Source organism: Lissotriton vulgaris, chromosome 2_1, assembly GCF_964263255.1.
Source record: "Lissotriton vulgaris chromosome 2_1, aLisVul1.2, whole genome shotgun sequence".
NCBI lineage: Eukaryota > Metazoa > Chordata > Amphibia > Caudata > Salamandridae > Lissotriton > Lissotriton vulgaris.
The window spans coordinates 405,183,576-405,208,239 of NC_141687.1; the positions used below are offsets into that span (position 1 = coordinate 405,183,576).

The 24,664-nt window shown below is 42.3% G+C and overlaps 1 protein-coding gene across 5 annotated transcripts in view; it reads left to right on the forward strand.

Annotated features, from left to right (window-relative positions):
- The window catches only part of LOC147730473 (interferon-inducible GTPase 5-like), a 153,224-nt gene that overhangs the window by 19,845 nt on the left and 108,715 nt on the right, over nt 1-24,664 (forward strand). The window lies entirely within an intron of this gene.

Sequence of the window (24,664 nt, forward strand, 5' to 3'; positions counted from 1 at the left end):
GCAGCAGGCAGACCGTTCACCTGATTCTAGGGCCTATCAAAAGTACCTAATATAGTACAATCTCAAATGGAACTATAGAGGGCATAGCTCCAGGGGGGTGTTTGGGGTGTGTGTCCCTTCCCTCCCAAAAAAAAACGCTTGGCTCGAGAGTTCTGTCTGGGGGCGTTGATTTGGGTCTGCTATGGTTCAGTTGGTTGTTCTCATGGCCTTTCTAGGAGGTTTTAACATATACATACATAAACACACAGACAAATGTCTACCCACTGGCAATCTCTTGGGGTATCATTCCAACACATTGTTGTACGCCAAGCATGCCACTCTAGGCAGAGGCACACCTAATGCAAAATCCATATGTACCTTGTTCCTCATGGGAACAGTTCATACCAAACCACGGTCATATTACACCTCCTCTCTGCAGTGTACTGTTTTTTTAGTTGGTAAATTTGCTATTCACACTCCCGAATCTCACTAACTAAGCTATGCCCTAGGCAAATACATATGCTTCTTTCTTGAGTTTTGCATCCTCAGTGCATACTATCTCAAAAGCATCCAATAGTCACCTCTTCTTTTTTCTTTGAATGTCCTTCTCCTACTAATTTAATCCATAGTAAAGGCATTGGAGTAAAATCAGGGCATAGTTTTCTTGCAAGGCAAGACTAATCCGAATAACCACTGGATAAACCACTACCCTTGCTTTCCAAAGCAGCATGCTGCCTGGCATGAAACACTTAAATGCCTCATCAGGAGTAGTTAAAGTAACCGCCAGAGCTTAATTTGAGCCGGTGGGCACCATTGTCACCTATTGTCCGGAGCCATCACTGAGGTATTTAACCAGCACAAGGTAGGAAAAAAACCACACAGATCGGAAAGACAGAGGAAGAGAAAGATGGCTAAATCCTCTCAAAGAGATAAAGCAGGAACCTGCAAGAGTACGGTAAAGAAGCAGGAAGTGTCTGGCATTGGATTAAAGAGGCATGAGGTGGATTGAAGACAGCCAACATTGGTATTCAACATGCTGACGTTTAATTGCACAGGCCGCGAGCTTCTGAGAAGACGTTCGAGCACCAGCACTTTCTTTTACAAATCAAGTGCTGGTGAGCACTATGGGGCACATGCATCATTGTAGGATTTTGCATTTCCTAAATAGCGAAAATTAAGGAATCGCTATTTAGGAATTGCAAAATCCTATGCATCAAGAAATCCTAATTTTTTTTAGGATTTCTTAAATTTCGGAATTTGCGATTCCTTAATTGCGAATCGCAATTAAGGAATGGCATTACATTGATTCCTATGGGCGTATAGGCCCATAGGAATCAATGCCGTTTTGCATTTCTTTTTTTAGGAAATCGCAATTTGTTGATGCATTGCAAGGGTGCAGAAGGGGGTCCAAAGGACCCCCCCCCTGCACCCCTGAAATGTATTTTAAAGTGCATGTTTCACACACACATGTCCTAAGGACATGTGTGTCTGTAACATGACACTTTTCAAAATGCATTTTTGTGCTTTTTGAAACAATTTCGCAAATTAACACGAGGGTCAACCTCGTGGTAATTTGCACTTCCTATTTCAAAATTCACATTTTTTAAAAAAATGATGCATTGCATTTAAGGAATCGCACAAATGCGATTCCTTAAATGCATTCGCATTTTTAGGAAATGCAAAAAAAACGAATTTTGATTTTTTTTTTCATGCATCCCAAAAACGTATTTAGGAAGCGCAAACGGCCGAATTTACCGATTCGCACCGTTTGCACTTCCTAAATAGGTTGATGCATGTGCCCCTATATGAATGCAATTACAATACAGACCAATATAGGATTATGCAACATACTATAGAAGAAGAAATACTAATACTTCCTAATAATAATTGGAAGTGTTACATAATAAATACTAATTGGAGTACTGTGATCAGTGGTCCTTCACTGCAATCTCTGCTAGTGTGACATACTTCATCATTTTCTAGCTTTGGTGAACAAGAATTTTAAGTTCTATTGAGTGCACGGATGCAAGGATTATGCATTCTCATTCTCGCTTTTATTTAACAGCAGTCAACATGTGTGACAATGAAACATGAAAAACAGAAAAAAAGAACTACAATGCCCATAGTTTGTAGTAAATAAAACTAGAACTCCCTTGTGAGGATAGCATGAACCAATAGCCATCCAGTACAGCACATAAACATTGATGAACCCTGTAGAACTACCTCTTCTTGCTATGAGGCCAATTAGGGGTCTATTACGAGTCTTGCGGTCCACACTCTAATAGAATGGGAAACCAGGGATGTGTCCTCTAAAAATTGGGCAATCAGAATGACCTATGCTACTGGTCTCCTCATCGGACAGGTTACTCAGGGAAATTTTTCAAAGGGGGGAAAGTATAGTTTTTCCTCAACCACTCTTGTAGAAAGGCTGGTCTGCATGGCCCAAATCATACATACATTTCTGAATACCACCCTTAGAGCCTCACACCGTACCTCCCTTTTTAATACAAAAATTCGGTTGCAATGCTTCCACCTGTAGATGAAGAGTAGGGTTAAAAGCTTGATAGTTACCACACCTGCATGTCACAAATTGACCAGTGAATGTGAAAGTGTTCAACAACAATATTTTCTTTCAGACATGCTATACAAACTTTGTAACCAAAAAAGTAGTAATTTATTCTTGAATCTAAATCAGATGGGGCAGAGTGAAAAGAGAATACCCTCTTTGGTTGGATGCCCCACTCCTCCTTGTAAATTGAAAATGTCAACTGCAATTTTGTTTATGCGTGCTCCTGCCAAGGGACTTTGTGCCGCCCCTTGAGAGAACCAGTAGCACAATGGTCATCACTGGAAAGGAGAGAATTTCTCCTTTCCATGTCCTTCTACCATGGAATTGTTTTTGGGAATGGGTGTTCCCAAGCAGAAATCCTACTAGGTCACTAGGGAAATGTTTTGCCAGAGAGGTTGCCCACTCCCACCCCTCAAGGGTGAATACATTTATAGACAGCCTCCTTCCCAGGGAATGGAAAGTGTCAGCAGCCATTTTTAAAGTCTGGCATTAGCCAAAAACTTTTGATTTTACCAAACCTTTATGTATAATATACTTAGAAGGGCTCTCAGCCGGCCTTCTTCATCTATTGGGCTGTTGCTGTGTGATTAGCATTTTCTCCCACTACAGCATACACCATGGGGCAATGTTTCAGCCTACTTTAACCATTAGCTAACTTTGTTATGAGTCAGGAGCATTGTTCTCTTTCACACGAACCACATCCATACATAAAGTAGCTTCCAAGACCTTTTTTATGCTCTATAATTTTATGTATATATATATTACCTAATAGAGGTCACCACTATGTAGTTGTAGTTAGATCAACAGTTCTATAAGAAAAGCATTTTTTGGCAACATTTAACGAATCCCCACAACATTTTCCAAAAAGATGCCACTGTTTGATTAGGTCGTGCACAGAAAGTTTCAGTGTGATCTGTCAAGCAGGGGTTGAGAAAAACAGGGGGGATCCCAAAACACAAAATCCCCATGCATTTTCCATAGGCATCTATAAGATGGGCTGTGTAGAGATGACTAAGGTGGAATGTTAATGGTTGCCTAGCAGCTTAGAATGTTATCTTTTGAGAGATGAAACTGAGCTGTGAAGCAGGCTGTGGATGAGCTGGAGGTTCCTGTACCTACTCTTCAATAAAGACTACAATTATAATATTTTCTTGGACTCATCTTTACATTGGCGACGAGGGAAACCTTTCTGCGCAAGGGGCAGATGCTGGGTACCTCCACCCTTGGATTTTGGAACAATTTAAATACATCATCCACCGATTTGTGAGTAATTGATTAAATTCTGCACTCAACTGATTGAATTCTGAACTCAACTTCGAACTAATTTGCATTCAGATTGACTATTTTAATTTTATTAGAGATTTTAAAAATAATATCTGGAAGTTCGTGTGAATTGCTGCCGATATTTACAACCCTTCTGACATGAAAATGTTTAATAGCGCTTGTGAAATGCTAGCTGATGGAAGTAGACAGCGCTGATGCACATCTCTAATGGTTTATACCTTCGTGTACCATAATCTCCGTTCTCTGATGTAAATGTTTAATTGGCACTTCTGAAGGATTGATACGATATCACACAAAGCGCGACGTCAACTTCTCTGTGTTTGCAAGCTTATTTTCTGAATTCTGACCTGAGGGAGCTGCCTGATAGCATCGTCGTGTTAAATGAAAACACCGATATCTTACAGTTCATTTTCAACTGCTCCTGGGATGCATCTTTGTTTCTTCATGCAGTGCCGCCTTGCGCGCACTCTCGATCTTCTTCTTTGAACGTCGCATCCATTACGTCACCTCATCAATCAGCGTAATCGACGTTTGGCGGCCATCTTAGTAGCTTGGGATAAGTTTCCTTCACTTCTGTGTTTCACCCGCTGTATCTTATCCGATTTCGAATCGGACCCTGCATAAAAGGAAAACTTTCACTTACTGCTTTAAAGGAGGAAATCTGCAGTTCAAACCTCGTATCTTGGAGTCATCATTTTTAAAGAAAACAAAGAAAACGAAGATTTCGATCGACTCTGGACTTAACTTTGTCAAGAATTGAAGGTTTTTATTTTAATTTGTTATGTTAGTTTCTTTATTTTAAACTAACTTTTCCTACTTTTACAGGTGCAATTTGTTTAAAATGTCTGATCAAGCTTTGTCCACTCCACCTGCCTTTTTGCCAACTCCTGGAGAACCAATAAATCCTTGGAAAGAATGGAAAAAGTTGTTTTTTACCTACATTCTTGCCACTGGTGGTGATAAATATGGTCCAGTGCGTAGGCAAGCTATTTTACTACACAATTTGGGGGTGGAAGGTCGTAGATTATATGAAAATCTTCCAGAAGTTTCCCTTGGTAGTGGAGATGGACAAGCTGCAAATGTTTATGAAATGAGTTTACAAATGCTTGAAATAAGGTTTACCACAAAAGCAAATTTAGTTATTGAAAGATACAAGTTTTTCTGTAGGGTACAAAAAGTTGACGAAGATATAGCGTCATATGTTGGTGATTTGAGAGGGTTGTCACTGACTTGTCAATTTGGCACTTTAACAGACTCACTTATTCGTGATCAGATAGTTAGATGTACTAATAATAAGAGAGTACGTGAAAAGTTATTGATTAAAGATTCTGGACTAGAAGAAGCTATTCAAATAGCAAAGGGCTTGGAGCATAGTGACATTTGGATCAAAGAAATGGATAAATGTACAAATTCTATTGTAAATAAGGAGGGTGCATTGAAAGTTTCTAGTTCTAAAGATTCAGAAATTCATGCTAATATTGATGAAACCAAAATAACTAAACCTTTGGCTAAAATTCATGAAAAACCCAGTACTAAAGTTTTTGATAAGAATAAGGAATTTCGCCAAAACAGTGGCTCTATTAATGTGCGACCTATCAAATGTTACCGTTGTGGTGCACCCGGTCATATTGCTTCCAGTGTGAAGTGTATGGCCAGGAACGCAATATGTAGGATATGTGGTATGAGAGGCCATCTTGCTAAGGTTTGTAGAACTAAAATTCCTTCTGTTCATCAAATTGATGATTCTTGTGAAGACGTTTGTGAATTTATCCCCTCTATTGATAATGTCAAGGGTTTTCAACTTAATATTGGTGCTGAGGTTGAAATTAACAATATTGATTTGTCAGGTATTTCTAGGGAGAGCACTGACAAGCTGGATAAGCCTCATTATGTTATCAAGTTTGATACTGTGGGGGTAAACATGTTAATTGACTCTGGAAGTTTATATACCTTGATGTCAAAGGAAATGTACATTAAGTCATGGGGAGTATCTGCTAATATAAATAACTGGGATCCCTCAGATATCAGAGCTGTAGGCTATGGGGGAAAGAACATTGACATTTTGGGTTTAAAATGGATGGTAATTGAATTTGATAACAAGAAACTCTATGGTAGAGTGTACCTAACCGAACAAGGTTCAAATTTATTGGGATGGCGTCACCAGAGAGACTTAGGTATAGTTTTAAATCCTAATGCCACTGTTCCAGTTCAGTCTATATGCTTAGTAAATAGTGAGAGTTATGATTCCTTAATTATGAGAAAGTACTCTGATGTCTTTTGTGATGAATTGGGAAAGTTGAGAAATTTTTCTCATAAAATTATTCTCAAAAGTAATGCTACTCACGTAGTTCACAAAGTTAGATCTGTTCCCCATCTCATGAAAGGTCCCTTACAAGTTGAACTTGATAGGTTACTGAAATTGGGGATAATTGAGCCTATTGAGGCTTCTGAGTGGCTTGCGCCCATTGTCGTCGCGCCCAAGGATGGGGGAAAGAAGATTTGTTTATGTATTGATCTTCGCGATCTAAACAAGAACATTTTGGTTGATCGCCAACCTCTACCAAACATTTCAGAGATGTTGACGGCAATGGGCGGGGGGTATATTTTTAGCGTCATTGATATGTCGTCAGCATATCACCAGATTGATCTCGATGAAGAATCTAGACATTTGACATCATTTGTAACACCGCTGGGTGCTTTTCGTTACCGTAGGATGCCATTTGGATTAGCTTCGGCCTCAGGGGTGTTCCAAAGGGTCATGGGAAAGGTTCTTCATGGTGTCAATGATGTACTTTGCTTCCAAGATGATGTGTTAATTGTCGGCAAAGATTTTGATCATCATGATCAAGTGATGGAAAGTGTCTAGTGTAGAATGAGAGAACATGGGTTGACTATTCAGAAGGAGAAATGTCAGTTAAGGAAGGATGTAGTTAATTACCTTGGTCACGATATTTCCAAGGAAGGAATCAGACCAAAGAAAAGTATTGTCTCTGCCATTAGAGATGCTCCTGTTCCTTCTACTAAAGATCAATTGAGGAGTTTTCTCGGTTTAGCGGAGTATTGCTCCAAGTTTGTGAGAAATTTTACTAATATTGTGGAACCATTGCGAATATTAATGAAAAGTGGTGTTGAGTTTGTATGGAGTGATGCTTGTGGAAAAGCATTCCAGGATGTTAAAGATGGAATATTGTCTGCACCCAGCCTTGGACACTTTGATGTTAGAGCAAACACTTTTATCACCACTGATGCGAGCGCTATAGGTATTGGTGCAGTTTTAACGCAGGTATGTAATGGAGAAGAAAGAATTATTGGGTTTGCATTTAGAAGGCTACAGGGTGCTGAGAGGTCACATTCAGTGATAGAAAAAGAGGCCTTGGGGTGTTGTTGGGGCATTAAACATTTCAAATACTTTGTATGGGGTTTACCATTTAGACTTCGTACTGATCACAAACCTTTAGTTCATTTGTTTAAGGGGGCCAAGGTTTGGAAGGGAGTGTTACTCCGAGGATATCAAGGTGGATTTTATCAGTTTTAGAGTACAATTTTGAAGAGGAATATATGAAGGGATTGAAGAATATAGTAGCGGATTGTTTGTCGAGAATACCTGTTGTTGTGAGTGATATTGAGTCTGAAGTTGATGTTGAGGAAGTGAGATATACTGAAGAACAAGCTTTTGGGTTGGAGCAATGGGATGCTGCAATGTTGGAAGATGAAGTATTGGAAAGAGTTATGTTTTCTATTTCTAATGGATGGGATGCGCAATTGTGCAATGATTTACGGTTTAAAGGTTTCATTAATGTTGCTGAAGAGTTAAGTGTAAGAGAAGGGAAACTGTGGAGGAGAGACAAATTAGTACCACCGAAGAATCTTAGATCTAAAATTCTCATCATGGCACACGAAGGTCATTTGGGGAGAAATATGACTAAGCGACGTGTACGTCAGTCATTCTGGTGGCCTAGTTTAGATAATGAGGTTGAAGCAGTTGTCAAAGATTGTTATGCTTGTGCTGCTAGTGACAAGACCAAAGTTTTACGTCAACCTCCTATTTCTTCTGTGAAGTTTCCTGAGCGTCCTTGGGAAAGGTTGGCTTTAGATTTCGTTGGTCCTATTTCCAAGTTGGGAACAAATTGCAAATTCTTAATGGTTTTGGTGGATTATCACTCCAAGTGGTTTGTGGTTGAAACATCTGAAAGTATTACAACTGAAAAAGTAATTAAGTTTCTTGAGAAGGTTTTCCTGAATGAGGGAATTCCAAAGGTCTTGGTGTCAGACAATGGTCCGCAATTAATTTCTAGGAAAATGGTGGAGTTCCTGTGTGGGAAAGGGATTAAACATGAGAAAGTTGCTTTATTTAGGCCACAAGCCAATGGCTTAGTTGAGAGGATTAATCGCCTGATCTTGGACAATATACAACTTTCTTTGTGCAATGGTTTGTCCTGGTCTGAAGAATTGAAGAAGCTGATGTGGTCTTATAGGGTAGCACCACATTCCATGACTGGAGTATCACCGTTCATTTCTCTTAAAGGAAGGGAACCAGGTTTGAAAGAATTACCAGGGTGGTTGAAAGACAGGGAATGTGTATGGGTGAATCGTGATGAGGTTGGAGATCAAGTGCTTAACAAACAAATTATTGCTGCCAAACATTATGATCACTTAAAAGGTGTCAAATTTCCTAACATAAAATCTGGTGATTGGGTTGTAGTGAGACGTGGAGGTTTTATTGTCAAGGGTGATAGCAAGTTCTCTAAACCTGTCCAAGTGAAGGAAGTGAAGAAGAATGTCGTGATTCTGCGTGATGGGACTACTTGGAGTTTGGGAAATGTATCTAAGTGTTTTTCTCCTTGTAGTTAAATTGATTTTCACTCATCTTTCTGTTCTGTATAATAGTTTCCTTCAATGTTTTTGTTGCGGGATATATAAGGGGGAAGGTGTGTAGAGATGACTAATGTGGAATGTTAATGGTTGCCTAGCAGCTTAGAATGTTATCTTTTGAGAGATGAAACTGAGCTGTGAAGCAGGCTGTGGATGAGCTGGAGGTTCCTGTACCTACTCTTCAATAAAGACTACAATTATAATATTTTCTTGGACTCATCTTTACATGCTGCAGCAAAAAGAGCTGAAAGGAATTGCACCAAATTGGGTAGGAAGCTAGATCTTGGTCCGCAGATTCTGATTTTTGTGATTTGGTATAAATTAATTCAGTAGCTTTTGAGAAATTAAGGTAAAAAAATAATTGTATATCTGGACGGTGGGGTCTGCGAGAGTCAATTTAAAAATAGAGCATTTTATTGGCCCAGGGAGCATTATTTCCTTTGGGCCATCATGCTCACCTGGGGGTCAGACTCCCAGGGGAGCGAGTGCTCTGATTGGCTACCAGGTACAGTAGAAAAATGTTGCTGGCAGCAATTACAGGACTCGGGGATTTAGTCTCCTGTCCTGAATATGTTTAAAATCAAAAATATAAGGGGGCATGGCAGGGATACTCTGCCCTTCCATAGGCCACAAGGGGAGGGGGACCTAGAGGAACAACCCCTGAGCCAAAAACAAAAAAAAAGAATCAGCAACAATTCTTGTGATCCAGCGGAACTACTGCATGATCGTAAACAAAAAAAAAATTGGCAGCCGGGCTGCTTTGTTTTAATAATGGGAGGGGTGTGTGGCCCCCTTCCGAAGCCTTTATAAGCCCCGGGTCGAAATTAATATATATGGACAGGGGGGACATGGCACCCCCTCTGTGAGCCATCAGAGAACTCAGGGAGCCCACCCCTGGGGTCAAAATCATTGAATAAGTAAGGGGGTCAAGGCGGCTCCCCTCCGTGAGCCAAGACAGACTAAATTATTGTAACTGGGCAGAATGCTGCATGGCCCCCTCCCTGAGCTATTAATGGCCCGGTGATCCCATGTGGAGAAGTGTGGCTCAATGATTAGAGTGGCAGACCCTGATGCAGAGGTCTGGTCCAGGACCAGGGTTCAATTCCCCGCCTCAGCGGGTATTGGGCTCACAAATTCCACGGACCTGATAATTCTCGCCTCGGTGCCTATTCCAATCATGGAGTCCCACTCTGCAACTCTGGGCAATAGCTTGCTTAATCTCCACAACGGCCCCCACAACGCTAAGGATGCCTGGCCTCCACCTTGGGGGTGCCCAGGAGTGGACGCCTCACAGGGAAAGCCAGGATAGGTTCCACAGAGGTATTCGTACAGGCGCCTTGAGACCCTTGCGGGTGAGTAGTGCGCTATACAAGTATCAATTTACATTTACATTCCCCGGGTCTGGCTCACATGCTATGTCCCGGGTAGCCCACTCCCGGGACATATTGGTTTGACTGCCTGCACAGACAGGGAAGCCGGTGTTTGTTCCCGCTTGGCGGGAGAATGTTTTTTATATACTGGTAAGCAGGAGCAAACACAAAGACTGTTCCCAGGTCAGCAGAAGCTTTAAAAATGCTCCCGCCGGCTGGGAGCTGACTTTTGATCTGTTTTCCTGCCTGCACTGATGCGGACAGGTAAACAGATCAAAATATTGCTCATTCCCAGAGGGAGCAGTGCTGGCTCCTGCTGCATGCGGACAGCTGGCTGGGTGCACGGGGCCTTGGGTCTCCTCCCACAGCCCCCAACTAACATGTAGTGATAGCCCCTCGGTGAGCATCAACATTTTACAGTGCGGGCCCCGGGGGATGTGCCACACCCTCCCCTTTCTTTTTAGTAGTGGCCCTGGGGTATTGGGTTCCCAGGACCTAACAAGGCTTTAGTGGGTACCTGTTGTATCTTGAGTCTTCCTGCTGCTCAGCTAGAATGCATGTGATGTAGAATGTTGGATGAATGTAATGTTAGTGGTTTGTGAATGTCAGTTGGGTGAGGGCTGAGCAGCAGGACAGCATCTCCTGATGGGGTTTTATCTTTATATCTTAACAACTTATCTTAATAAAGTAACATGAATAATCTACCTTGAAGTATCCATCATCTTTCCAATTAAATCAGTACCCCTCCCTTTTATTTTAAAAAAGGGCCCTGAGGGAAGGAGTTCCCCGTGGCCTAACAAGGCTCCGAGATGGGGCCCGCTCCACCCCCACCCCTTTCAATAAACAAATCGCCCTGGCATGGGGTCCCTAGAGCCTAATAAGGCTTGGGGAAAGGGGGGTTGCACACCAGCCTCTTAAAGTAAAATAAGGGCCCAGGGGGATAACATTATAGTTAGGTGAATATGTCAGTGACAACATTACCATTGTTAACTTAATAAAACACAGAAATTCACCAGTTATACTTAGCACAGTTTACAATAACTTGCACCCCCACCATGCACCGCTTATGAACCCAGATATTACATCCCTCATGATATGTTCTATGAGAATCAACTATGTCATTTGAGATGTCATCAGTGATGTCATAAATAATATCAGTAAATAGGTAATATAGGTCATACACGTAGCCTCATTACTACCTTTATGCGCCCTGTAAACGTAGCAAAGGTTCCATCTGCCACGTTACAACTGTGTTACAGTAAATGTACTGCACATAACAAGTAAGTATCATGTCTGCCAAACCATAAGGTCCTTAATCTTTCATAGAATGCAATTTGGGGAACTTGGGAGAGTCTGCCCTAGGAATTGTACCCCTGTTTTCAAATTTAAATATGCTCATATTTGCCAATGAATATGTCCACAAGGTATCCTCGGACACCCTCTAACTTACTACCACATAGTGGAATGAGTTGGAATTAGCATAGTCAGTTCCCTAAAGGCACATAAAAGACAAGACTTCCAGAACCTCAGCCGGCTGTCATGGGGAGGTGTTAGTAAAAGTTCACCTGGTACCCACACATTAGTAAAGAATTGGGTCATGAGGAATGTGTAATAGTGGTGTACTAGAAGTAAACGAAATAGGAGTAGGGTTGGAGTTACATTTTTGTAAAAAGGTTTGGAGAACAGAGACAATTTGTTATATTGCTGAAGGTAAGAGTCAGGACGGCTACATTTTTTTTGTAGTTGGAGGAAGGGCAAGATTGAATTGCTGAGTGTCAACTGATGTACATAGAAAATGCCCTCTTCCTTCCAGTGCTTGTATTAAAAGGATTTGTGACAGAATTTAATGAGCTTTTTAAACCAATTGAAGAGGGTAGAAAGTATTGATAAAGGTTATAAACTTTGAAAAACAGTGTGTGTATTAAATGGTAAGAATATTTTAAGATAGAGTATTTGGAAATGAAAGTGCAGTTGGTCATGAACATAAAATCCTGAAAAAAAAGTAATGTAACAATGATCGTTCAACAACAACTCATGTTGGCATAAGTAGATCTTGATAATCTTTAGACATGGCATAAAATTGACGAATCAAAAAAGCATTGAGGTATAGTTTAAAATCGGGAAATCGAACACCTCCCTATGATTTCGGATGAGTTAATTTAGATAGGGCAATACGAGCACGTTTATTGTTCCTTAAAAATTTGGTACAAATAGAATTAATCTGGGAAAAATAATAATTAGGAATTTTAAAAGATAACATTGGGAGCATGAAAAGCACCTGGGGAACAATCATCATTTTAATCATATCTAGTCTGCCCCACCAAGATAAAAATAATGGGGACCAGGAAGACAGCAAATTAGTAAGTAAAAGTTTTAATGCAGAAAAAATATTGACTAAAGTATCAGAAATATTTGAGGAACACCATGTTCCTAAGTATTTAATCTTTTGGGGGCACCAAGTGAAATTGGTTGTATCAAACATGTATCGATAACATGATGAATTTAAAGGTAAAATCTCAGTTTTAGACAAATTAAGTTTATAACCAGAGACAGTGGAATATAAAGCAATCTCATGTAAAAAAGGGGGGAAAGATGCTTAAGGATTGGACATGTAAATAAGGATATCATCTGCATAAGCAAAGAGTTTAATTTGATGGGAATTAAGATTAAAGACAGTAATATTAAGATTATGTCTAATACGTTTAAGAAAGGGTTCTAGACAGAGTAGAAAAAGCAATGGAGAGAGAGGGCAACCTTGACGGGCACCTTGTTGCAGATGGAAGTATGAGGAAAAAAGACCATTGACAAATACACAAGCACAAGGGGCAGTATATAGTAGTTTGATATAAGAAATAAACTTTTGTCCAAAGCCAAACCATTGAAGAGTATAGAGCATAAATTGCCAATTTATTCGGTCAAAAGCTTTTTCAGCATCAAGTGATAGGGCAGCCAAATGAGAAGAGTACTTTTTCCAAATGCAAGAATATTTGAGAACATTCTAAGATTGTCAGAGACAAGTCGCCCCTTAACAAAGCCAGACTGATCAGGTTTGAGAAGGAGCAGAATAAACGTGAAGCTAAAATATTTTACAATCATAATTAATTAGGGAGATGGGTCGAAAACTTTTACAAAAAGGAAGAGTCCTTGTCTGGTTTGGGGATAACAATAATAAGGGCTTCTAAAAAGAACCACATGCTTCAGAATTTGAGAGGAATTAATTAAAAAGGTCTAATAATATTGATGCAAAAATTGAGGAAAAACCTAAGAATAGTTCAACTGAAAAACCATCTGGTCCCGATGCTTCGGCCTCTTTTAAAGATTTAGGAGCATTGGTGATTTCTTGAAGGGAGAGATAATTCTGAAGAGGTAAAAACGTATCTGGAAGAGAATATGGTTTGGGGATACCTTGGAAAAACGTTTCAAGATATTTTTCAGAAGGAGTTGTGTCCTCTGTTAAAAGTACATAATAGGATTGGAATGTATTGACAATGTCTGAATCGAAGGAAAGACGTTTATTCGTTGTTTCTGAATGGATAGGTCCAATATTTTTACGCTCTGATTTGATTTTTAAATAGTTTGCTAACATTTTCCCTGCCTTAATTTGGTCACCATGAAATTAAGTTTTAATCTTAAGAAAGATATTAAAAGATTTAAGAGTTGCAATTTTATTCAATGTAGATTTGGCTGTAATCAATTATTGCAAAGTGGAGGAGGATTTAAAGTAAAACTAATTGTGTTCCAGGGTTTTAATTTTTAGAAGAGCTTCCTGATATTTAGCATTAAGTAATTTCTTTTTCTTTTCAGAATTAGCAATGGTAAAGGCTGTAAATGATGCTTTAAAGGCATCCAACTTATTATGAATTGAGGTATCTGAAGGTTTGTTGAATTGAAAAAATTCATTAATATTGCTTCTGATATAAAGGTTTAATCTGAGAATAGGTGATTGTTAAAACCCCAAAGGCCTTGTTTGCATGTGGTAAGTGACAGGTCAAAAGAGGCAGAGATGGGGGCATGGTCAGAAATAAAAATAGAACCAATTTAAGAGGCATGGATACAGGGAAGTAATGATTTACAGACCAGAATATAATCAATATGGGACATAATATGGTGTACAGGTGAAAAGAACGTAAATTCGGAAGTGTCTGGATTACATGTTTTCCATACGTCATATGATGATTTATTAGTTTTATCAGGCTTAAATTTGCATTTAGATTTTCTATCAGAGAAGGGATCCAGGCAATTATGGAAATCGCCACCAACAATTATATTGGGATTAGAAATATGTTATGTTATTATGTTATGTTATGTTATTATAGGTCTTCTATAGCGCGCGGCTACTCCAAAGGAGTGTCCCGGCGCTTTGTGCTCCAGACCTAGGAGAAAGAACAGACAAAACATAACAGTGAAAAGATAAAAAGGCAGAACCAAAGACGGGGCAAAAAGTCTCTAGCGAGTAAAGAGCCAGGTCTTTAAACTCTTCCTGAAAGCGAGTAAGTTGGACGTGGAACGCAAAGACAAAGGAAAGGAGTTCCACACCTGGGGGGCCAGCAACCTAAAGGACCGTCCTCCGATGCGGGCTTTCTTTATACGGGGGACTACTGCCAGTGCAAGAGACTCCGATCTTAAAGATTGTGCCGGAAGGTAGAAAGCCAGCCTCTTTTGTAAGTATTGGGCTCCCGTAGCATGCAGCGCTTTGTGAGCCAGTGTCATGGCCTTGAATATTATCCGCTTCCGGATGGGGAGCCAATGTAGGGTTTGCAGTAGACTCGAAGCACTCGCTCGCCGATGCAGGCCGAAGATGGCTCGAGCGGCCGCATTCTGAGCCACCTGCATGCGCAGTAGGAGGTATTCCGGAAGGCCAAGATATAGGATATTGGCATAATCCAGTCTGGATCCGATGAGGGCCTGAACAATTGTTCTCCTATGTTCCTCAGAAAGCAGCGGAAAGAACTTCCGGAGCATCCTGAGGATACCGAAACATGTTCCTGTGAGAGTCAGCACCTGGGATTTGAGCGTAAGCCCGTTGTCTATTTTAATTCCCAGGTTCTTGGCTGACTCAGATGAATGAGCTGGAGGGAACATGTCGGCAGGCCAACACCCTTGCCAGTCCGGTTCCGATGGACATCCAAAGAAAAGTATCTCGGATTTATCTGAGTTGCACTTGAGGCTGTTCAGTTGGAACCAGTTAAAAACAGCCCAAAGGCACTCACGGATACTTTCGCCATCAAATTCTTCACCCTTCCGGCAGGTAAAGAGAAGCTGGGTGTCATCAGCATAGGAAACGATCTGGGCCCCGTAGGACTCCACCAATGTCGCCAGAGGGGTCATGAAGATGTTAAATAGAGTTGGGCTCAATACTGAGCCCTGAGGAACTCCGACTCCCAAAGGCGACATTTCGGCAGAACCGGGGGAGGCCCAGACCGTTTGTCGGCGGTTGGCTAGAAAGGAACGAAACCAACTGAGCACCGTCCCCTTCAGACCGATGTCATGCAGTCTTATGAGGAGATCCTCATGGGGGACGGTGTCAAAAGCCGCCGACAGGTCTAACATAACTAGCATAACCCTGCCTCCGACATCCAGCGTCTCGTTAACGACCTCTGAAACCTCTAGAAGCGCTGTTTCTGTGCTTAGATTAGGTCGAGACGCGTGCAGTAGCTCGTTGGACTCCAAAAAATTGGAGAGCACGCCATGAACATGCTTCTCCAAGATTTTAGTGAGTGCCGGAAGGAGCGAGATGGGCCTATAATTGGCAGGGATTTCTGGAGCAAGGCTAGGCTTTTTAAGAAGAGGGATGACCATGGCCTGTTTCCATGAGTGTGGTAGGGCCCCCTGACTCAAAGAAAGATTCAGGATAGGGTTGGCTAGAGGGTTTACAATGTCTGCCATTCTGGCTAAAAACTTGGCAGGGCAGGGGTCACGTGGTGATCCAGATTTGAGATTCATCATCAGTGCTAATGATGAAGATACCCTAAGAGGCGGAAAGACCGCCAGAACAGGGCCAGAGGTGGGCAAATGGGCTAGCTCCTCCGGCAAGGTCGAGAGACCGACCGTCGGTCTAGGGGGAAAAGAATCCTGTATCTGCCTAATTTAAGTAGTGAAAAAATTGGCTATGGTATCGGCCCAGGTCTCAGTCGGGGCGTCCTGTGCTGAGTTAGATCGCAGGGTAGTGAATTCCCTAACGATCGAGAAAATCTCCTTACAGGAGTTTGCTGCTTCCTCGATTCCTTTAGCGAAATAGCATTTTTTTTCCTGAAGGACTAGTCTATGGTAGGATTTAATCATAGATCTATAGGTCAGCTTTGCCTTGGCATCATACTGAGCCCTCCATGTCCGTTCGGCAACTTTACATTGTCTACGGGAGTGAGCTAACCCCGCAGTAAACCAAGGTGCCGAAACCCGTTTGATGGTGGTTCGGGGAGGCTGCGCAGGGCAAGCTCATTCAGTCTTACTAGGAGCCAGGTCTGCAGGGTTTCGAGGTCATTGTCCAGGTCGCCGGTATAGGACACGGGATGGTTCAAAAGGGCCTGGGCTAACAGGTCTGGAGTCACCCGATGGTATGCCCTAAAAGCACATCCCTGATGTCTCATGGCGGTGGCTGCTGGTTTCTCAGTGCCTAGTATTAGAAAATGAGCTAGTCGATGGTCAGACCATAATACCGGCAACAATGCAGTCACCTCAACCGGAAGGGTGGAAAAGACCTGGTCTAATGTGTGACCTTTGTGGTGAGTCGGGCCAGAAAGATAGGGAAGCAAGCCCAGGGAGGACGTAACATCAAGCATCTTGATAGTATCCGGATCATAACAATCTTCCATATGGAAGTTGAAATCTCCGGCCAGTACACACTGCTCAGTTCTCAGGACTAGTGTGGAAATGACTTGCTGGAGTTCCTCAAAAAAGGATCCCGCAGGACCCGGAGGTCTATACACTAGAAGCCCCTTGACAGATTGTTGGGATGACAGGGATAGGGAGAAGGCAAGGGATTCGGCGCTCGTAATGGTCTCCGTGTAAATGACAGCGCAAGTAAGTGTTTTTTTCACCACGAGAGCCACTCCTCCCCCTCGACCCTTATCTCTATCTTGCCTAAAGATGTTACACTCAGGGGGGATAGCGGCAACAATGTCAGGATGGGAAGACTCATTAAGCCATGTCTCAGTTAGCATCAGGCAGGCAGGTTTATCAGTGGTCAGGAGATCAAAGATCTCCTGAGCATGTCTGTGCATTGATCTGGTGTTAAGGAGTAAGCAAAGATGTTTAATGTTTCGCTCCTTCGTGTGAGATGTGGGAGGATGTACGCTAGTAAGATGCCAATTACAACCTGGGCATTTATGCTTGCCCCTATGGCGACCAGGAAAAACTGTGTGACAGGACTCCGCAGCTTTGTTCATGGAGTGGAGCTCCTGGGACGAGTAAGATAGCATGTTGCTATAGGGAAATGGAGTGTAGGGGAGAAGAGAGCCTGCCACGCCGTACGCCTCCATGCGCCTCCCGTTCCCTGATGGGCGCAGACGGGCAGGAGTCTGGCGCGACTCCGGCGCAGGACCGGCGCGTCCGCAGTACAGTATAAGATAGTTTCAATTAAATACAGTGCCAAAATAGTTTCAATTAAATACAGTGCCAAATTGTGGGTCGGGTTTGACAGGACCATAAATATTAAAGAAAGTGACTTCTGTTTTATAAATGACTAGCTTACACGTCGTGCGATGCTGCGATCTCAGAAGAAAGGAAATTTAAGGAAACTTGTTATGATAACATACAATTTACATTGTGTCATTTTTATTGAAACGTTTTCATTTTAATATGGAAAACATTTTAAAGTGTTGTTTTAATTCTGTTTATTTATTCAAGTGCTTGTAGATACACGGTATTTTTTGTTTTTCCGTCTGGTGCGTACACAAATAAATCAGAAGGTTTTCTGACGCGTGAGCTGGCCACATACAGTTGTCCATGTGAGAAGCACGGATTCTCCAAATCTAGTCCACACACTTGCAGCGATTGTCGTTGTGCTTTGTTGATGGTTATTGTAAAAGCGAGTCGCACCGGAAACTGTAAACTTTCAGTATTGGAAAGATTATGAGGGCCCTGGGGTGCCGGGGGGCCGATATTTAACACATTTTTCTTTCTTTTTTTTGTTTGCCAGAAACCTTCGCGGGAGTGTACTCAACAACTTTTAACAAATTTTCTTTCTTTCTTTTTAGAATTTTCTTTTATTTATTTTTTGCCAGAAACCTTCGCAGGAGTGTACTCAACAACTTCCCAAAGTTTCATGCCGATCGGATGAATGGTGTAGTAATGCATAAAGGACAAACAGACATACTTTCGTTTTTATATATAGATAGCGTCAACCATAGCCCATCCTCTATTAGAATCACATTCTGTTGATAACATTTGTGCATTAATCGATTTATTAAATAAAATAGCAACACCACCATGACGATCAAGAGCAGGGGAGAAAACAATTCGATTAACCCATTGACATTTAAGCTTAAGAGATTTTGCATCATTACATTGAGTTTCCTGTAAAAAGGCAACATGGGTATTAGGTTTAGATTAGTGAGACAGTACCTTTTGACGTTTGACAGGATGACCTGTACCACGTACATACCATGAGACAACGTTAAACATGTTGATGGGTGGGGGGGAACATATGGAAACTGGAACAGTAAGTTGCAAGACCATTAAAAAAGAAAAAGAGACAACATTTATCAAATGATACCAGAAATACACTCAAAGAGATAAAAAAGTAGTAATGAGAATAAACCGTGAGGGAAAGTAACCAGGGAACAAAGAGAAACTGTAAGAAAGAAGGATAGAGAGATATGGAAACAGATTGAGTAAACAGATCAAGGAAAAGAATCCAGATCTAAAGAGAAATAAGCAATCGGTATGAGAGGAGCATGGTGACACAGAAAAAAACAATAATGGTGGAAGGAGAGAATAGGTAAGAAGAGGCCTCCTAAGAAAAAAAGAAATAGCTAAGAATAGAAAATAATGAATGAGAAAAGATATTAAGAGAAACGGAGTACTTTAAGAAATAAGAGAGATAAAAAGAGTAAAGGATGAGAGAGCATTAGAAAGATAAGGGAGAGGAACAAAATAGTAAAACATCAAAATAGATAAACCTTTAGAGCAACAATATCAATCCGTTAAGTAAGAGTAAATCAAACATTAGTATCCCTGTTACGAGAGGAGATACTGCTTAGAAAGAGTCTGAGTTTCTCAGGATCTTCGAATGAGCGTGACTTTCCTTCATGGGTAATTTTGCACAGGCAAGGATGAAAAATGCCATACTGAATGTTCAAATGTCTCATCTGAGGACAAAGAGCCAGAAATTCTTTACGTCAAGCATTCGTTGCGGTGGAGACGTCCTGGGAAATAAAAATAATATGTCCCGAGCAAGTAAAACGTTGTTTCAGTTTTACAGCCTTCAGAACATGCATAAGTACAGTATATTCCAGGAAGTGCATTATAATACCTCGTGGCTTGTTTGAATTAGAATGGATGCGACCCAGACGATGCGCACGTTGTATATTGAGAGGTGCAGAGGTTTGAAGACCTAAGAGATCTGGAAGGAATTTCTGCAGAAAAGATAACATGTCTGGGCCTCTAAATTTTCTGGAAGACCAAAAGGCGAAGGTTGTTCCTTCGATTACGATTTTCATGGTCTTCAGTGTGGAGTTTCAGCTTGTGGATCCCATGCTCTAATAAAGGATTTTAACAGAAATATCTTGAAGGTCTCCCACACGTTGCTCGAGTTCCAACACCTTTCCATGATAATCAATCGGTCGTCTATTTGTTTTAATTTTTCATTGGTAGTGGACATAAAACGGTTGAAGACCACGTACCTCGTCTAAAATAGAGTCAAGAACTGGATTTTGCAAGGAGAGAATAGGAGAAGGTGGATCATGTTTGTGTCTTTTTGACTTTGCGCCTGAAGAGGCTGGTTTAGGAGTGATGTGAGGGTCGCTGGCCATCTTAGATTGCTGAATAGGGCGATGAGTAGTAAGTAGAATAGGGCGGATCCAGCCCAAAGATGAACAAAGAGGACAGCAGGAACAATAAACAATCAATAGCAGGTCACCAGATTGAGGATAAAGCAGAGATGTATAAGTAAAATGTATGAGTCACTGGAAGGTGACTTACAATATATACCTCAATAAGGAACAGAAACGCCACCTCAGAGAGTAACCAGTACCAGCTTATGTAAAGGAAATTTCCCCATCCAAGCCAAAAAGAAAACAAGCACTGGCGTTGCCAATAGGTTTCGCATTTGGAAAGTTGGAGCTATTGGTTTTGTAAATGACATTTTATATTTATATATTGTTATTGACAATGCCAATAACGATATATAAATATAAAATGTCATTTACAAAACCAACAGCTCCAACTTTCCAAATGCGAAACCTATTGGCAACACCAGTGCTTGTTTTTATGTGGAGTCTAATCCCTCTTTTTTATAATAAAATTTGATGTTTTTAAGTAATTTTTGCCTTGTTGTTATATAGTGCAGTAATCTACTGACGTACTTTGAATTGTGTTTTGACTTAGATGCATATTATGCTTTGAATTAATAACCACGTAGGTGGTAATAGTGATATTGTATGTTCTCCCCACTCACATCTGTCAACCATCCTATTTTTTTGACCCAAGAACATCGCATGCAGCGTACCGTAGCCCAAGGGTCATTCCTCAGCCTCACCCTGCTCAATATCTACATGACCCAATCGCAGACATCATCAGATCATACAGACTCAACATAATCTACGCTGGATGAGAGAGAGCTGCCTCAAACTAAACTCCAAACAAGAAAGAAGTACTGATCGTCTGGATTAACTGCTATGCATGGGACCGCAGCTAGTGGCCAGCAGAACTCGGACCAACACCAGGCTCTCACAGACCATGCATGCAACCTCTGCATCATCCTCAACAGCCAACTGACCATGAAACAACAAGTCAACTCAGACACCTCCTCCTGCTTCCACACTCTCCGTCGAATCTTCTGATGGATCCTAACCAACAACAGAAAGACCATCATGTACACCCTTGTCACCAGCCGCCTTGACTAAGGCAAGGCACTCTACACTGGCATTTCAATGCAGCTCCTCAAAAGACTCTAGACCATACAGAATACTGCAGCTAGACTCATCCTGAACCTTCCCAAACGGACCAACATCACCCCTCATCCACTGGTTACCCACCCAGAAAAGATGCCAGCTCAATATACTCAGGCTCGCATATAAAGCTCTACACAACCATGGACCATTCTACATCAACTACTCTTCTATCTCCCCACAAGACTACCTCACTCTCCCACACACCTGCATCCATCGCTGCAGGGAGGGGGGCGCTACTTCTCCTTCGCTACCAAGACCTGGAACAACCTGCCCCTTCCATTGCAATCTTAAGAAAGAAACTCAAGACCTAGTTCTACGATGGAGACACAGCAACACCAGCCTCCAGATACCCTTATGGATGACAGCGCTGCGCTATACAAATGATGATAATTGATTATTCTCTGTATGCTACTTCCCTACTCTCCTCCTGACTTATCCAAGGATGCCACTATTACAGCCTCACTTCCCATACTACATCATACACTCTGCTCCCAATTTACAATTCCACTACAGCTACCATACAATCATTTAGTGACATCACAAAGTTTAGACTACTGAACATGCATTTGCCACTAATGCACTCATTCCAATGCATGTCAAAAGCAGTGCAATCCTTTGATGCTATATTGCCCCTGCTGAATCCATAATACACATGCACATATGTATTAAATGAAACAAATACCACCATTCTAAAATTAACTTAACTGAGTCCAGCCTAAAGTATACACCAAGTGACACTCATTATTTCGATGCTGTGTTATCGGGCAACCAATTCTCAAGCACAATATTGACCCATGTGTTCTGCTCAAAATTGCATCATGGTACTGCAAGTCTGCAAACTCTTTCCCCGCAGGACCCATGCCTGAGGCCAAACATTTCCATGGCAGTGAATCAACTCGCTTCATCTACCTAGAAGTACTGTCCTTAATACCATGCCGCTCTGGTGCCACCTTCACCTGTGCTTCCACTGCGTGCTACTCTTGAGTGGCACCCATCTAGCCTTCTCACTCCTTACCACCGCTGTATACATTTTAAACCTATTTACAAGTTTCAATATAGCACAAACCAAGCATCTACGACGTTGGAGCGCTGTATACCAGTATGATACCAAGACTCTAAACTGTTTTTTTTGTTCTCCTTATTTGCAAAAATGCTAGGGGTGAACGACAAAAATAGTCTACAAACGTTACATTGTAATGCCGGTTACAAACTCCAAAAAAACAATCCTGGGCATAATAAGAGCTTCCTTCTCCATACCAAAAGAAGCACCAAAGTCCCCCCCCACCCCGTAAACACTGCCGGACTACCCTTCCAGCAGCAAAAAATACACCCTGTGTACCATTCAACAGTATTTCAAGACCACATCTGTGCATTCATTTCAGGTCGGTCGGGTAACAGAATGCCCATAAGCCACCAAACGTGTGACTCACGATGCCTGCTCAACAGGTCCACTGCTGAACCAGGCAGTTCCCTCACCTCACACCACCCCCCACAGATCAGGGCTCCTGTCCCCATCCCTCGTTTTTTCCTCCATGGCTCTTTATTCCCTACACACTGAACGTACCTTCACCCACTTCCTTCACAGGTTCACAGCGTCCCTCTACACAAGGTCCACCCAGTGAGAGCCCCTGCACTTAGCTGACGTTGGCCTCCTGGCTCAACAGACTCAATGATTCACGTACAAAGCCTCCTGGTGATTCTCTCACCCATCATATGCACCCATTCCCCAACGGTGTTCCGCCCTGACTAGCAAGCACATCTGCCCCACAGGCTCCGAGTCTGCAGCCCCATGCCCTGGGCCCCTCACCTCGTAGCAGGCAGCAAAAGGTTGCACACCAGCAGGCTCATCAGCAAGGCGCCCATGGCTCCCCGCGTTCTCTAGCGGCCCCGTGACATGGCCACAGTGCTCCGAACGCTCTAGGCGCTGCTCTCCCAGCGAAGCGCGGGTCCGGTGGTGGTGGTGGTTGTTGTTGTCATTGGGGCCCGTCCCGCTGCCTGCTCTTCTCCATGGCGCTGGTGGTGGATCCGCCGCTCAGGCTCCGCCTCCCCCTCCTACAGGTCCGACCGTGCGCACGGACACCAGGGGACTCAGAACCCCGTATCCCTGCGCAGCGCCCAAACGGGTGGCTCTTCGTCTGCTACCCCGGTCGAGGAAACATCGCAAAAATTGAGAAATTATCCTCCGAATCCGTGCTTAGCAAAATGGAATTTGAAGGGGAATATCTGACTGGTTGCCTCGGAATTCCCAGGGACTACTTTTCACTCCCGGTCGCCTCAGTCTTTTAGCGGGGAATGACGTCACGGGGGTGTCCCGGGCCGGCAGCCAATCACATCGCGGCCCGGGACACACAGCATCTGGGGGCGGGACTTAAAAAAAGACCCAGAAACGCCCCTGAATCGCGTTTTCACGGGGAAAGCGTGATTGACAGCCAATCTCTTCCAATGGCTAGCCTCCATTAATGGAGCTAGCCAATGGAAGACAGAGGCGGAACTAAACCCCATAGTGTAAAATCAGAAGATTTCACCCTGGGCGGAGCACCTGCTTCGCAGGTGCTACGGCCAGGTCGAAACCTAAAAAGGCTATTCAGTGCATAATAATGAAGTGGGAGCACTCAGTAAAATGGATAATCCAAAGTAGTTCAAGCAACCAGAATTATAGCAAATGTCCACTATCAGAAAAAAACTAGTAGGTTACCCCATCCAAAACATATAGACAAAAAAACTTCTTCAGCATACAATCGTAAAGTGAAAACATCCTGTACTGCAGTGTGAATGATGTAAAACATCCAAAGAAGTAAATGAGGAAGTCCACTAATACATTTTCCAGCCCATAAAATGTTGATAACACATCCCAAAACAAAGGACTGCATAAAAAATTATAGATCTGGTACCATAAAAATAACAGATGGCATTGCAAAATATCATGGGATCCCTGCTGAGGAGAAAAAAATGAAGCGCGAGCCCTGCGATACAAAATGGCGGGCACACGCGTTTCTCTGAGGGGATAGGCACCACAGTGGCTCCCGGGCTCAATAATGCTGCTAAAGGATTAAAAAGCAGCGTATAAACTCACCGCCACATCATATCGGTGGGACTGCTGGCGGAGTTCAAAATACTCCGGATAATGAGGCGCTTTTTGTTGCAGAAGCTCCGCGACCGAGTGGAGCTTACAATGGGACCGCCTTCTTACTTCGGCGTCCAAACCACGCCCCCCATTGGTGCTTTTTTAATTCTGATATGTTCTGAAATATCTGCACAGTTCATTTACAGACATGTAGATTTTTTTGTGTGCTGGAAAACAAAAATACTAACATCGTACAACCTTTCTCAAGTAAACCCGCAATAGCCGGCATGATTGTGGCATAAATCGCCTCACTGGAAGACAGAGCACGACAGCAAATATGACAAGATAAGAGCACGATTTAAAGTCATATTTACAGAAATCCAGCACTAGTTGAGGAATACAGTTAATAGGTTTA